Genomic DNA, 15,152 nt, shown 5'->3' with positions numbered 1-15,152 from the left:
ACTGCGATCACAATGTGAGATTCCCTCTTAAACTCAATCATCAACTGTGTTTCATGCCCAAACTTTAGGGCTGATGAAAGACAATCACGGCCTGAAGTACGAATACAATGAACACCAAGCCCTGAAACTTTTCGACGTACACACCGCTCAGAAAACCGTGATGAACGCCGCCTCCATTCTCCAACAGGACGGCGCGCTCCTGCTCCTCCCCAGCAGCCCCTTCAGCCACTGCCACATGATCGGTGGGCACAGGAGTTAGACCGCATAAATCAGGGAGATGCTGCAGCTCTTGAACGCTTGCAAATATACAATCAATTGCCCCCTCATCCACAACGCAATGCATGTGGAAGGCCCCGTGGAAGGCCCCGTGGTCGAGCAGGCCATGTTCGTAGCCAATCTTTGCCAAGCCAAGGGGGGCATGGACCACAACAGGGTCCTAGAGGTGGTATCGCAAGCTGTGCCCAATCACTTGGCCGCCGCTTCCCCTCTCCTCCACCAGCACCACGTGCACGTGGTCACAATCTCCCTCCTTCCCCACTTCGTCACCCAGTACCCCTTCATCCAGATCATCAGATCGTCCAGCAGTATTGGCTCCCATATCAAGAGGGTCCAAATATACATACTGCATCAGACAATCTCGGTGGAATGAATGTTCGTTGCCCCCAATGTGGCGCTTTGCACTGGGAGAGGGAGAAACTTGCAAATTCACGAGTCAATCACCCACATTTTGGGTCTTGCTGTCTGCAAGGAAAAGTTCAACTCCCTCACCCACGTCCCCCACCTCCACTGCTCCAACGTCTCCTCACTGTGCACTCTCACTCTGCAAATGAATCGGAAGCATTCAAGACCAAAGCCCAAGAGTTTCGAACAAACATTCGTCGCTATAATGCTGCACTTGCATTTGTCTCATGTGGGATGAAAGTCGAGGATGGTTTTGTGAATCGCATGAACCAGCGAATCCCAGGTGCTGGGCCATACACGTTTCAAGTCCATGGGACGTTGTACCATCGCATCGGCTCACTGCTGCCACAACAAGGGGAACAACCAAGATATGCTCAACTCTACATCTATGATCCCCAGGACGATGCAGCAAGACGCCAGATGAACCAGCTCCGTGTGGATCAGAATGCAGACCAAGACCCACAGCTCATGCTTGACCTGCATGATCTCATGGTGGAGCATAACCCTTGGGTGCAAGTATATAGGTGAGTCATGCAGTAAGCTCTTATCCAAAGAAAACAGTGCACTTATATATTGTAAAACAGAACTGGGCATGAACGAATGCGCGATACCCCTCTTGATCGGCGTGACCTCCCTCTACGCATCCATGTTGACATCCAGCAAGATCAACGGCGCTATAATGCTCCTGTCGTGGATGAGATTGCAGCCATCATTCCTGGAGATGGTACAGATGCTGACAACACCCGTGACATCATTTTACATCGAGTTGGTGGCCCACTTCAGCGCATTTCTGAGACTCATCCTGCCTATACTCCCCTCCACTATGTCCTTCTTTTTCCATATGGAGAGTGTGGTTGGCATGTTGGAATCCCTTTCCACAATGCCCAAGCTGCTGATGAGGGTGAAGGTCAAGATGATGAGCGCAACAATGATGAGGATGAGGGACCAGGCATCGCTGTGGTGCAGAGGAAGGTCACTAAAGTCTCTCACACTCGATTCCACGCCTATCGCCTGTTCAAGCGTGAGATCCAAAATCAGAACGGTCAGTGGGTCTCAGACTCAAGCCTTCTTTTGCATGGTGGTATGTAATTCTAAACTATATATATATGATCACTTCACTCACATGTTATTGTAGGCCGCTTATTCCTACAGTATTTGGTCGATCACTGGGCTGCAAATGAGCAGATGCGACTCAACTGGATCAGGGAAAACCAGAGGACCATTCGTGCAGAATGCTACCAAGGTCTCATCGATGCTGTTCGCAATAATAATGACCCTGCTCAGGTCGGTCATCGAATCATCCTCCCTTCCTCCCATCCTGGCAGCGTTCGCAACATGCTCCAGCTCTTCCAAGATTCCATGGCCATCACCCGCTTCTTTGGCTTTGCATCATACTTTGTCACAGTCACAGCCAATCCCCAGTGGCCAGAGGTTCAAGCCGCTCTCGAACCTGGCCAGAAAGCTTCTGACAGACCTGACATCGTTTGTCGAGTCTTCTATCAGAAGCTACGTGCATTCCTCAAAAATCTTGACAAAGATCCTCTCTTTGGCAAGACAATTGCACGTATCCATGTCATCGAGTTCCAGAAGCGTGGCCTTCCCCATGCTCATATCCTCATTTGGGTCCAAAATGAGCATCAGCCAAGGGATGGTAATGACATCGATGCCGTTATTAGGGCTGAAATCCCTGATCCACAGACAGAGCCTGCCTTATATGCATTGGTCGTCCAGTGCATGGTCCATGTCTGTGATCGCAACCGGTGCCTTGATGATGGTGGACATTGTGAGAAAGGTTTTCCCAAACCCTTTCAAGATTCTACAACCTTGGATGAAGGTGGTTATCCATGCTATCGCCGTCGGGATGATGGGAAGATAGTCGAGAAGGCTGGCAAACAGCTGACCAACAGGCATGTCGTCCCCTACAACCCCCATCTCTTGCTCCGTTTGGGATGCCATGTAAACGTAGAGTTCTGTGCAAACATGTATGCAGGTGAGTATCCCCCACCCAACTATCACTGATATGTGAATGCTGAATTTCTCACAATATAAGCAACCAAGTACATCCACAAGTACCTTGCAAAGGGTCCAGACCATGTAACTGTCATGCTTGGTCGGGACGATGAAATCAAGGTCTACCTGGACACTCAGTGGATTGGTGCATGTGAGGCATTCTGGCGCTTTATGGAGTATGAGCTCCATGTCCACAAGCCCAACATCGTTCGTCTCCCTGTGCATGAGGAGGGTATGCAGCATGTCATGTTTGGTGAAGAAGATGATGTTGAGGAGACTCTGAGGCGCAATCAGCAGACAAAGCTCACAGCCTACTTTGCAGTAAGTGATTTGCAATATTTTTGGGTACATACAACACCAACTAATTTTTTCTATCAAAGGCCAATTCTAACCGGCATATTCGAGGTTACGCAAGGCACTTCCTCTATCAGGAGTTTCCCCAGCACTTTGTCTGGATGAAGGGAGACAAGGTTTGGAAGCCACGTACTCGACCTGCCATTGCCATTGGCCGCATGTTTGCAGCTGCACCAGCTTCAGGTGAATGCTTCTACCTTAGGCTGCTGCTTACAGTCGTTTGTGGTGCCACTGGCTTTGAGAGTCTCAGGACTTTTGATGGTGTCATCCATCCAACCTTTCGCCAAGCCTGTCTTGCCCGTGGACTGCTTGAGGATGATGGTGAATGGCGCCTTTGCCTCAGAGAAGCAGCTCTCCTTCAAACTGGATCGACACTTCGCCGACTCTTCACCTCCATCCTCCTCCACTGCAATCCCTCTCAGCCTGAAGCCCTCTGGAATGAGTTCCGTTCCAGTATCTGTGATGACCTCCAACGAATCCTTATTCTGAGGAGGTTACATGAAGCACCAACCCAGGAAGAGGTCTATGACTATGGCCTTCACTTGATCAAAGTGTTGATGCGTCAGGCTGGAAGAGACATGGCCATCTCCTGTCCTTCTATGCCCCATTCACAGATTGACTGGGATCACATCATTGGCAATCCTCTCTTAGCTCAGCACAGACGCTATGACCATCATGCACTTCATCAGGAGGTTCGTCATGCACTTCCATTGCTGAATGCTGAGCAGCGGATCGCATTCGATGCCATCGTTGCAGCTGTTAGGGATGCAAGGGGAGGTGTCTACTTCGTCCATGGTCCTGGAGGCACAGGCAAGACCTTCCTCTACAACCTCATTGCCAAGGCCATTTGTGGCAGTGGCCAAGTTGTGTTTTGCACTGCCTCATCTGGAGTAGCTGCTATTCTTCTCCATGATGGTGCCACAGCTCATTCTACCTTCAAATACCACTCCTGATACATGAGGATTCCACCTGCAATATCCATCGTGATTCTCCATTAGGTGACATTCTCGCTACTCAGACTGTGTTATGCATCTGGGATGAAGCCCCTATGCTGTCATGTTATATACCTGAGGCTCTCGACAGGACTTTGCAGGAGTTACGCAACAATAATTGTCCATTTGGAGGTGTGACCATGGTGTTTGGAGGAGATTTCCAGCAAGTTCTGCCAGTCATCCCAAAAGGTTCAAGAGAAACAATTGTGGGTCAAACCCTCTGCAAATCTCCCATCTGGAGAAACCTCTTGGTCTTCCATTTGACACGGAATATGCATTTGGAGAATGGGGCACTTCCTGAGGTCATCCAATTTGCTGCATGGCTCCTTGATCTGGGTCATGGACGCAACCAACACTCCCCAACTCATGTTCAACTTCCCCAATCCATGGTCATTTCAAGAGGTGCCACACTTGAAGACCTTATCACAGTTGTATATCCTGACATTGCCACTGCTAACCACCCAGATCAGTACTTTTCTGATCGTATGATCCTTGCTCCACGCAACGCTGATGTCCATGACATCAACAACCGGATCTTGGAGAGATTTCCAGGGGAGGAGACAATTTATCACTCTGCAGATTCTGCTATTGTTGAAGAGGGTGTTGATCATCCAGATCCAATCCCTGTGGAGTATCTTAACTCCATCAATGCATCAGGTATTCCACACTCAAAATTGGCACTGAAAGTGGGATCTCCAATTATTCTCCTGCGCAACCTCTCAGTGACAGATGGACTTTGCAATGGAACACGCCTGTGTGTGGAGCATTTGGGAAGGTGGGTCATCCAAGCACATATCCTTGGAGGGTTTCATCATGGGAAAGTTGCATTCATCCCAAGAATGACACTCACACCATCTGTCAAAAACCCGTCGGTTATGGAAGAAGGGGTGAATGCGTGAGTCCGAATGCAGGCGGGGGCTCAACTAGAGGGGGGTCCGAGGGCTCCGGTGATGAACCGAAGCGTCTCAGGGAGCCCGGTTCTGCTGGATGGTACAAGAGGCTCTAAGAAGGACGCGGCCTCAGCGACTCGGAGGGAGTGCTGTGCCTCCGTTACGTCTCTGTTAGTCCTTGTATTTCTTATGTCTGAGGTGTCTTGTAGAACAGAGACAGGAATCACTCAGAGGGACTTTGGGTGGCATTTTAGTCGAGATTAGAACTGAGGAACTACAGGTTCTAATCTATGTGTATTTATAAAAGTGGATAGGGAGGACTTTAGTCAAAGCCCGAAATGACAACACGGGGAAAACACCGAAAGGTACCGAATGATACCGAGAGGTACCGAAAGGTTCCGAACGATATCTAAAACGGGGAACCGAGGTGTCGGGCCAAGGAGGGCGGAGTTGGAGGCCGGAAAATGAATGGGGAAGACAAATGGGGAAGGGGGGTTAGCCGACTGAATGGTAGTAAGAAGGTAGTCGTGCTAAGAATGGAAGATGACTAATAAGTGATAGCGTGAAGGAGATCACCGTAGGATACGGTTAGCTCCGAAAGCGGAGTTGCGTGTCCGAAGGATGTTGGGTGACTCCAATAAATGAAGTAGGCGAGGGAATGGTTTAAGGACATGTCACGGGATGTCGGAGGTCCATCAGGATATCGGAGCAAATCCAGGGTCTCCGAATGTTCCGACTCGGGACCGAGGTTCCGGGATGGGAGTAGCCAAGGTTCGGTGTGCCGCAACCAGACCGGAGCTGAGACAGCCAGGAGGGAAGGTGATTTGGAGAGTGGGGAGGCATGGTGTAGGGGATGGTGAAGTTGTTAGGAAGGTGTGATGTGGTGGGAGTGTGCGGGGTCGGGATTCCGGGATATGACACCATCGGACTTGGGGGAATTCAACTTTATCCTGCAACGACGCCAGTTTCCAGTTGCATTGGCATTTGCTATGACGATAAACAAGGCACAGGGACAGTCTGTGAGGAATGTAGGAGTTGATTTGCATGCACCATGTTTCAGTCATGGACAACTTTATGTGGCACTGTCAAGGGTGACATCTCCTGAGAAGATTAAGGTAATTTTCCCCCCTGGACAACATGATCGTTTGACACCAAATGTAGTGTATCATGATGTTCTAATTGGTTAATAAATATCCCATTGCATCTTGACTTTCACCAGGGGGACTATATAACAAGAATGACGTTGCATGGGGCGGAGCCCCTATGGGGTTTGGGGCAGCGCCCCAAGCCCTCCGCAGGAGCGGGGTTCAGGGCGGAGCCCCGAGGCCCTCCGCAGGAGCTAGAGACCGCTAAACCTGTGGGTGTGCGAGGAACGAGCACCCCACGGGTTAAAGGTCTCTAGTATATAATAAAGTCAGCTTGAATGTATGGTTCCATTCAGTTTTTGTATGGCTCAATACAAATTAAATTCATAAGCAATTCAGTTTCGCAACCCGTGGGAGCTGTTCCAATGTTAACAATTGCACTAGATAACCTATCATGGTGTAATAATAAAAGATGGAGGGGACGTTTGAGCGATTCCATTGCAAAAAACCCCATGAAAAACGGTTGAAAACTGAGGGAGATACGAGTGGTGGCCCATGCCAGCGCGAGTTGTGTGTGTGGGAAACAGTGACCACGCCTCATACAGGCTGTTTGACGATGTGCGCTAATAATAAGATATGTAGAGGCTGTTTGTAAGAGCTCATTGAGAAAAACCCGACGAAAAACGAATGATATTTGACAGAGATATGCATGTACATGTCTTTTGTGTGTGAAAAAATGTGAAAATCCGTCTTACTGCCTCATAGACCCTCATTCGCGATTGACACCAATAGTATAAGATAATGGGGGCATTGTTACAAGTATGTACGAAAAAGAACGGTGAAAAACGAATGATAATTGACAGAGATACGAATGTATATGCTTTTTTTTGTGAAAAATTGTGAAAAACCGTTCCACTGCCTCATGAACGCTCATTCGCGACTTGCACCAATAATAGAAAATGGCCAGAAAGTTGGTACGGGCCCATTAAAAGAAACCCGACGAAACACGAATCGAAATTGACAGAGATACTAATGTACATGCTTTATTTGTGGAAGAATCGTTCCACCTCCTCATACATGCTGATTCACGACTTGCACTAATAATACCACATGGAGAAAAGGTCAATACGGGCCCATTGCAGCAAACCCGACGAGAAACGGTCAGGAACTGACAGAGATACCAATCCACTGTCAGCTCCGCGGGTGATCTGTGCGTGGGAAACGTTCTCCAGCACCTCACAGGTGTTTCAAAAATATGTAAAAATATCAAGTACTTGCGTTAATAATATTTAGAGTAGCATGCAAATTTTCAAAACATTTGGTGCAGTATCAAGCGAGATATGATAAATTAGTCCATTAAATTTCACTTGGCACCCTCAGGATCGCAGGATATCAGGTTGAGGTAATAATACACATTGTATAGGGCATTGACACGCGCCCGTTAGAAAAAACCCGAAGAGAAACGAATAAGAACTGACAGAGATACAAATGTAGTGTCTGCTCTGCGCGTGGTCTGTGCGTGGGAAACGTCTTCCAGTGCCTCACAGCATGTTAAAAAAATATGAAGAAATATGAAAAACTTGCGTTGATAATATATAAATTAGTATGCGAATTTATAAAACATTTGGTAAGGTATTAAGCGAGATATAAGAATAATACCATACAGTTTTGTGTGGGAAATAAGAAAATCGCCATAGTCTCCTCGGGATCGCCGAACGACGAGTCGGACTAATAATACAACATGTAGAGGACATCAAGACGCGCCCATTGAAAAAAACCCGACGAGAAACGGATGAGAACTGACAGAGATATGATAGGTTTATGTGAAAAATCACGTGTATATGTTTAGTTTGAGGAAATTCACGTGAGTAATTGAGTGTAACCTCCCACAACTTTGTTCGTGCACAGACATAAGCGAAAAAGTACTAATACCCCCACTCAAAACCAGTTTACACCCCCTCATGGGAGCAATTCTTTTTTGTTCCCATGTGACTTTGGCATGTAAAATAGATAAAATAGATAGATAAATAGATAGAATAGGTAGATAAATAGGTCATAATAGTCGTAAATAATAATAATAATAATAATAATAATAATAATAGTAATAAATAGTGAATAAATAAATAATTATAGTAGTAGTATTTTTGTTGTATAAGTTATTGTTTTTTGTCGAAAAATTGGCATGTACAATAAATGGTAGTATTGTTTTTTTTTTGTATTTTCGCTATTAGCATGTAAAATAGATAAATAAATAGGAAGTAAGTTGAAATCCGGAGTTTCCAACAACAGAACCAAATGAACTAAGGTTCCAGATAAGGTAAAAATTCGAAAAAATTCACGGCAATGTGGGACAACATGAAATAGAAACATCCAAAACAAGGTATCCTATATAGAATAAAATCTGAAAAAATTGCGGCAATGGGGGAAAGCCAAGAAAAATAATACCAAGGTATTCTATGCAAATTAAAATCCAGAAAATTCATGGCAACATGGGACAGTATAGAATAAAAAGATAGAAAAATAAAAGTAAGGTGCTCTCTATAAAATAAAATCAAAAAAATTCACGGCAACATGGGGAACACTGTTTTATAAACTTACAAGGAATTTCATGTGATGGGGAGTGGTTGGGGTGGTGGGTTTGGAGAAATGGCCAGAAAATGAAGAAAAACAATGCAGGGGCCTCACTCCCAGTGGATTGGGGAAGGTGTTTCTCATTCCTGTGCATGACTAATGGAGCGGGGTTTGGGGCGCAGCCCCAAGGCTCTCTGCAGGAGTGGGGTTTGGGGCAAGGCCCCAATGGCCCTCCGCAGGAGCAGGGGTTCAAGGGGCTGGCCCCTTGGTGCATAAATAATCACCATATATCTCATTATTTCTTTAGCACATGGGGAACAATAATAACAAGGATGTCATTGCATGGGGCGGTGCCCCAATGCCCTCCGCAGGAGCTAGAGACCGCTAAACGCGTGGGTGTGCAAGGAACGAGCACCCCACAGGTTAAAGGTCTCTAGTATGTACAAGTTGAACTTGACTGTTTGCAGTCACAAATTTTCATGCAAATCCGATGTGTGGAAAGGTCAAACTTGTTGCCGTTGCATTGAGGGTAAACGTGCATTGAGTGGTCAATTACTGTATACGAGCCATCACAGTTGGCATACCGATCAAGAATATTCGTAGTAGAAAAGAAAGATAACACTTATAGACTAGTACATGATCTACAGAAGCTCAATAGCAAAACCATCAAAGATGCTGGCTTGCCACCGCGTGTTGATGACTTCGCAGAACAATTTGCAGGTCATTCAATTTACGGGATTGCCGATCTTTACTCTGGGTATGATGCATGCACGTTAGCTCCTGAAAGCTGTCACTTGACAGCTTTTCATGGTTTTAGCTTAGGTCCGCAGCAGCTCACATGTCTCCCACAGGGATTCACGAACTCAGTGATTGAATTTTGTAGAAGATCTTACCATATAATAAAGGGAATGGCAGACAGAGCGGGGGTGTTTGTTGATGACATTGCACTCAAGGGACCTCCAACCCTGTACCAAGGAGAGACCATCCCTGAGAACCCCGAAATCCGCCGATTTGTTTGGGAATATGCACAATCGCTGCACAAGTTACTAACGAGAATCGAGATCAGCGGAGTTACTATTTCAGGTAAGAAATTTGTATTAGCAACCCCCGAATTACAATTAGTAGGAAGAAATGTGTCCATAATCGGACAAACCATAAGTCATGGTACCCTATCCAAGATCCTTAAATGGGAAAGTTGCCAGAGTGTCTCATTAGCAGTAGATAGCACACAGAGTGGTGTAGGATGGGTGTTATTCCAAAGGTTGGAGGATGGAATAGAATATCCGATAGAATTTGGGTCTAGAACATTCAATGAAACGGAATCCCATTATTCTCAACCAAAATTGGAACTGTACGGAGTATTTCGGGCAGTTAAAGCATGCAGGCGATACCTGTGGGGATACCATTTTCGGATCAAGGTGGACGCAAGGTCGGTAATCCAGATGGTAAATAACCCGGACCTGCCAAATGCGCCCATGACAAGATGGGTATCCTATCTACACTTGTTTAATTTTGAAATGGAACATGTTCCGGCAACCCAGAAAGGTCCGGACGGATGGACTGTCTCGAAGAAGACCTTCGGAAGAGGATTCCAAAGAGTCTGACAGGGAAATGGATCAAGATGACACATTTCAATATGCTAGGAATATTAATGCGGGATGGTATTACTACGAAGAACAGGATTTAGCTTCAGAAGAAGAGGATGGGGAATTTTCAGAGGAAGAAGACTATGACATGGATTTAGAAAACTCAGAAGAGGAATATGAGGCGGACTCGGAACCGGAATATTCAAGTGACGAGGAAGAATTAGATTGGGAGAATGAACAGAAATGGATAATACAACATATTGCAAAGATGGACTCAGGAGAAGAGGAATGTCTACCAGTGGAAGTACGATGGAAAAACCCTACAGTTATTTCCAATACCGGTGTGGAACCTCTTAACTGGCTAGGACGGGTAGGATACATGGAAGGTCAAATTAAACCGGAAAAACAACCCAAATCACTAAGGGAACAGCCTGTGGATTTAAAGAAAGAGGCAGATTTTTTTTGATCCAATCAAGAAATACCTGACAACTATGGAATTACCAAAGGGAGCTACGGAGCGCAGGAGAGTCCTGATGTGGGTCAAGAAATTCTACTATGGAGATTCAAGACTCTGGCGAAGAAACGGTGTACAACCACCACTTTTGGTAATAGAAGACTTAGACAAGCGTTGGGATCTATGCAAGCAAGCGCATGACGAGACCGGACATCGGGGAAAGCTCCCAACCTATAAGAATTTAGTGGATAAAGTCTGGTGGCCACAAATGTTCACATTTGTGGAATGGTATTGTCAAACATGTCATGAATGCCAGGTTAGATCTAATTACAGGCCCAGAATTCCAATAAGACCGATGTATGTAAAAACAATTTTGAAGAAATTTGCATTGGACATGGTCCATATGCCAAAGAGCCGGAAGTATAATTATATAGTGGATGCCAGAGACGACTTGTTGGGTTGGCTTGAAGCGTGAATGCTGTATGACAAAAGCTCAATCGGAATAGCAAGGTTTATTTTCAAGGACATAATGTGCCGATTCGGCTGTATTCCACAAATAACTACAGACAACAGATCGGAATTCAAGGATGCAGTTCAAACATTAGTAAAGAAATATAATGTTCCAGTAATTCACACTTCTGCGGAGAACCCAAGGGCAAATGGAATGCTAGAAGTAGGACATAGGTATTGGCTAGACGCAATTTGGAAGAATTGCAAGGGAAACAGAAACAAATGGTCCGAATGGTTTTATTATGCTATGTGGGCGGATAGAGTAATGACGCGTAAAGCTACAGGATTTTCACCATATTATTTACTATATGGACAAGCACCTCTATTCCCCTTTGACATCTCCGAAAGAACATGGCATACATTGGACTGGCATAAAGTAGAATCTACAACGGATCTACTAGCGCTAAGAATGGCCCAATTGAAGGAAAGGGATGACAATATAGACCAGGCATCAAAGGATCTAGAAGCCCAATGGCGGAAAAAATGCGCAAGCATTTTGGGACAAATATGGAAAACCACAATATAAAGATCCAATCAAACCCGGTACTATGGTATTACTATATAAGAATTTCCTAGATAATCAACAAGGAAATAAAGGAGCGCTGAGATGGTTTGGGCCATATTATGTGGTAGAAAACCGACCATCTGGGGCGTATGTCTTAGCGGAGTTGGATGGAACAGTATTGTCCAAGCCCATAGCAGCGCAATGGGTAAAAATGTTTTATTTTCGCGAGAACAATGAGCCTATCATACACAAACAGAAGCCTGAACAAGAGGGAAAATGGAAAACAATTGAGAAATGGCATAATTTGGAAAGGAAACAGTGGTTAGGAGAGGAGGAGGCTGATGGGACCCCATCAGAAGAGAGTGAGAATGGGGATGACTCAGGAGACGATGACTCAGGAGGATTATCTGACGAAAATCCAGAAAGTCTGGAGAAGGTGATGAATCTATGAACCTGATGGGGACGATTTCGTGGAAATAACATTTGAAATACCTTACAAGGAAAGCCAGGCACGGTTAAATAAGGAAATATTATATTGGGATGCAGTGTGGGATAGATGGACCATCAGAAAACAATTGATAAAAGAGGGAAAGGATTTGCCGAAAGTAATTGACTCATTAAGTGAACGGGCAAGGGAAGCAGCGAGGTACGATCCACGATGGGACTATAGGGACCATGAACGGAAACATCAGCCCGGGTCATATATGAGGTATAAAAGTCCTGAATCACCGAGAGGATGCCTCTATTTTCCTGCGCCTGTGCACCTTAACTGGTTTCACGTCTTGGAAAGGAAAGAAAGCTTCTCCAGCGAAGTTTCTTCAGTTAATTAACCCACATTAATGGATTCAGGGATCAACCAAGGCACATATAATACAGAGCACCTGCGGCAGTGGAACAAAAGTCAAAGCGTGCACGGTAAATTATCAGGGAAAAAGCTTAGTATAACCATAAAAAGCTAACAAGTTATAAAAAGGAAAAATAAAATGAAGAAGGGATGGACTTCGAGAATCTGGAAGCGTACGGTTGGCTGTTGCACACGGGAAAGGAGAGGCTGGAAGAACTGGCGATCACATCAGCGGAGGAGCAGACAGGGTGAAGAGTTCCCCCTTGAAGAAGTGGCTGAAACGATCGTCAATGACCCACCAACACCTGAACAGGTACAACGAGTAACCAGCAGACCGCCAGTAGTGGAATGCCTGGCTTTTACATATCGGTATGCAGTACAGGATGTGATGGCAGTACATGGTCTATCTGAAGGACTTGCTATGATCCACATAGACAACTACATAGCCAACGGACAGGACTGGAGGGAAGCGTGTCAGATACTGTGAGGTCTTAGGGTGGCTCAGCACACAAGGCTGTAAGTGATACAAGATAGTGTATTTTACGGTGGTGTGTAAGCGGTTACCCGGAGGTTCCCACTTGCCCACGTGACTATATGTATCTAGCTTACATGTGACTCGGGGTTCAGGGCTATTGCCCTGACATTCTCCCCCCTTGCGTTGCATTTGCGATGCATACAAAGTTGATAGTGAAATAAAACAGAGTTTTAATAGTTGATTTACATTGAGTTTGGAATTATCAATGAGTGTTTTGTTGTCGCCACTTTAAAGTGGGCGATTTTGTACATGTCGGTGAAGAAAAGAGAGGGGGTTTAAGGAATGAATGAGTGTGGGCCGTTACTTTGAAGTAAACGGCGATACATTGGTATCGCAGGGAGAGAAGAGAGAAAATGGTGGAGTTTGTCGAAAATGAATTTCGACCCAAAGGTTGTATGTCTTTGGTGTTCCTCACTTGTTCTGTGAGGGTTCATGTGTAAGTGGTGTTTACACACGAGCGGTGGTGGATGTGGGTCTTTTGACGGAGTGGAGATTTCCGCAATTGTTACTTGCGGTTCCTCGCATACAGTATTGTGTGCGGGGCCTCGAGTTGGGGGAAGGTGTTTTCACAGGCGCCTCGGTGGCGTATTACCGTGTCACTTTCCCTTCTCTCAAGGGTGGATTCATTGCCCCGGAGGAGGGTTTTCCTCCGGGTTGTTCATCTGGACATCCGATTGCTGTGTCGGATGCGATGACATAGCCTGGGCTACATTGTCAGGCTGTGGGCTCGACGAAGTGGGTGCTCCCTGGGTGGGAGCGGGTTGTTGTGTTCCTGAGCTGCTTGGCTCAGGTGTAGAGTACGGTAGGTCTACCGTTCTTCCCGTGGGGAAGGGTGGTTGTTGGGCTGGTTGTCCAGCATGGAGACTCGTGTCTCTTTCCCGGTATTTGGAAGCTTTCGCTTCCCGTTCCGCAGTTCTTGCGGCATGTTCCTCAGGAGTCCTGAGTGGTTTGAACTGGGACTTTAAGTAGGCAGCTTTGCCTAGACTTTCCCAGGAGATTTTTCCCTTATTCTCTGGGGAATTATATTCCTCCGCGAGTCTTGCGATACTCGGGAGTCCCAAGAAGTATTTCTCGGTTTCCTTCGCTTTTTCGCGAAGGGTTCTGTGTACCTTGCCGCTTTTGAAGGCGGCTTCGGCCTGTTCGTACCAGTGTATGAATTCTTTCCCACTCACGCTTGTCCACCAAGCGTATGCGGCGTCATGTGCCGCTTCTGACCCCGTTATTCTCCTCATGGGGAAGTTGGGGTCGATTGTTATGTCGACTGGAGCTTCGACTTTGCCGAACTCGTTGAGTTCGGCAGTCTTGTATAGCATGTGGACACTTCCCTGCAGGGTAGCTTGCCCATGGGGTGCTGAGGTACTCAGCGGCCCGCCGCCTCTGGCAGTGGTCCCCGTTTTAGGGTCTGCCGTCGGTTGCCTACCACTCTCCCTCTTCCCCTCGACATGGGTTTGCCCCTCTGAGGGCGGGCCCTTATGCAACCTGGACAGGGTTGCCTGCCCATGGGGTGGCGGGATAGTCGGTGCCCCGGCACCGTATCCCCTCCCCCTGACCTGGGAGGCCCCCATCATGATGGGTTTGGCAGCGAGGTCTGCCAGTGTGCGTGCCTCTCTGAGCTCACGTTTCAGTAATTTGATCTCCCTTTTTTGGAGATCGACTTCTCTCTCTGTGTCTTTCAGAGAGTCAAAGATGCCCTCAGCATCTCTTCGTGCTCTGTTGTATTTGCGCCTCCAGTGGGCGCAATGGTCGCAGGCGTCTTCTGACGCCCTCGAGTTATCAGACCGTGCCCGTTTGGACGGTCTGGATGAGGAGCCGCTGTCGCTCCCTCGTCTCCCTCCTACGAGGGACTTCATCTCTTTCGGCTCCTCACGGAGCTGACCTGTCTGAGCAGCTACTGCTGACGCGATAGCTGATTCCCAGCCTGCGTTTGGCTGGGGTGTTGTTGGACCTGGGCCGAATTGGCTAATCCAGGGGTTGATCTGGCCAGGGAAGTTCCCTGGGGAGTATGCCTGGGGCTGCAGCAGCAAATGCTGCCCCTGGAATGGCGCTTGTTGCGCCATCAGTGCGGTTTGCACCGTGTATGGTTGGAAGCCTCTTTGGGGAGGCTGGGGGTATGTGGTGCCTGTTAGCAATGCGGA

The sequence above is a fragment of the Cantharellus anzutake genome, assembly GCF_015039405.1.
Source record: "Cantharellus anzutake strain C23 chromosome Unknown EI90scaffold_151, whole genome shotgun sequence".
NCBI classification, from domain to species: domain Eukaryota; kingdom Fungi; phylum Basidiomycota; class Agaricomycetes; order Cantharellales; family Hydnaceae; genus Cantharellus; species Cantharellus anzutake.
This window is presented reverse-complemented; position numbering follows the sequence as displayed.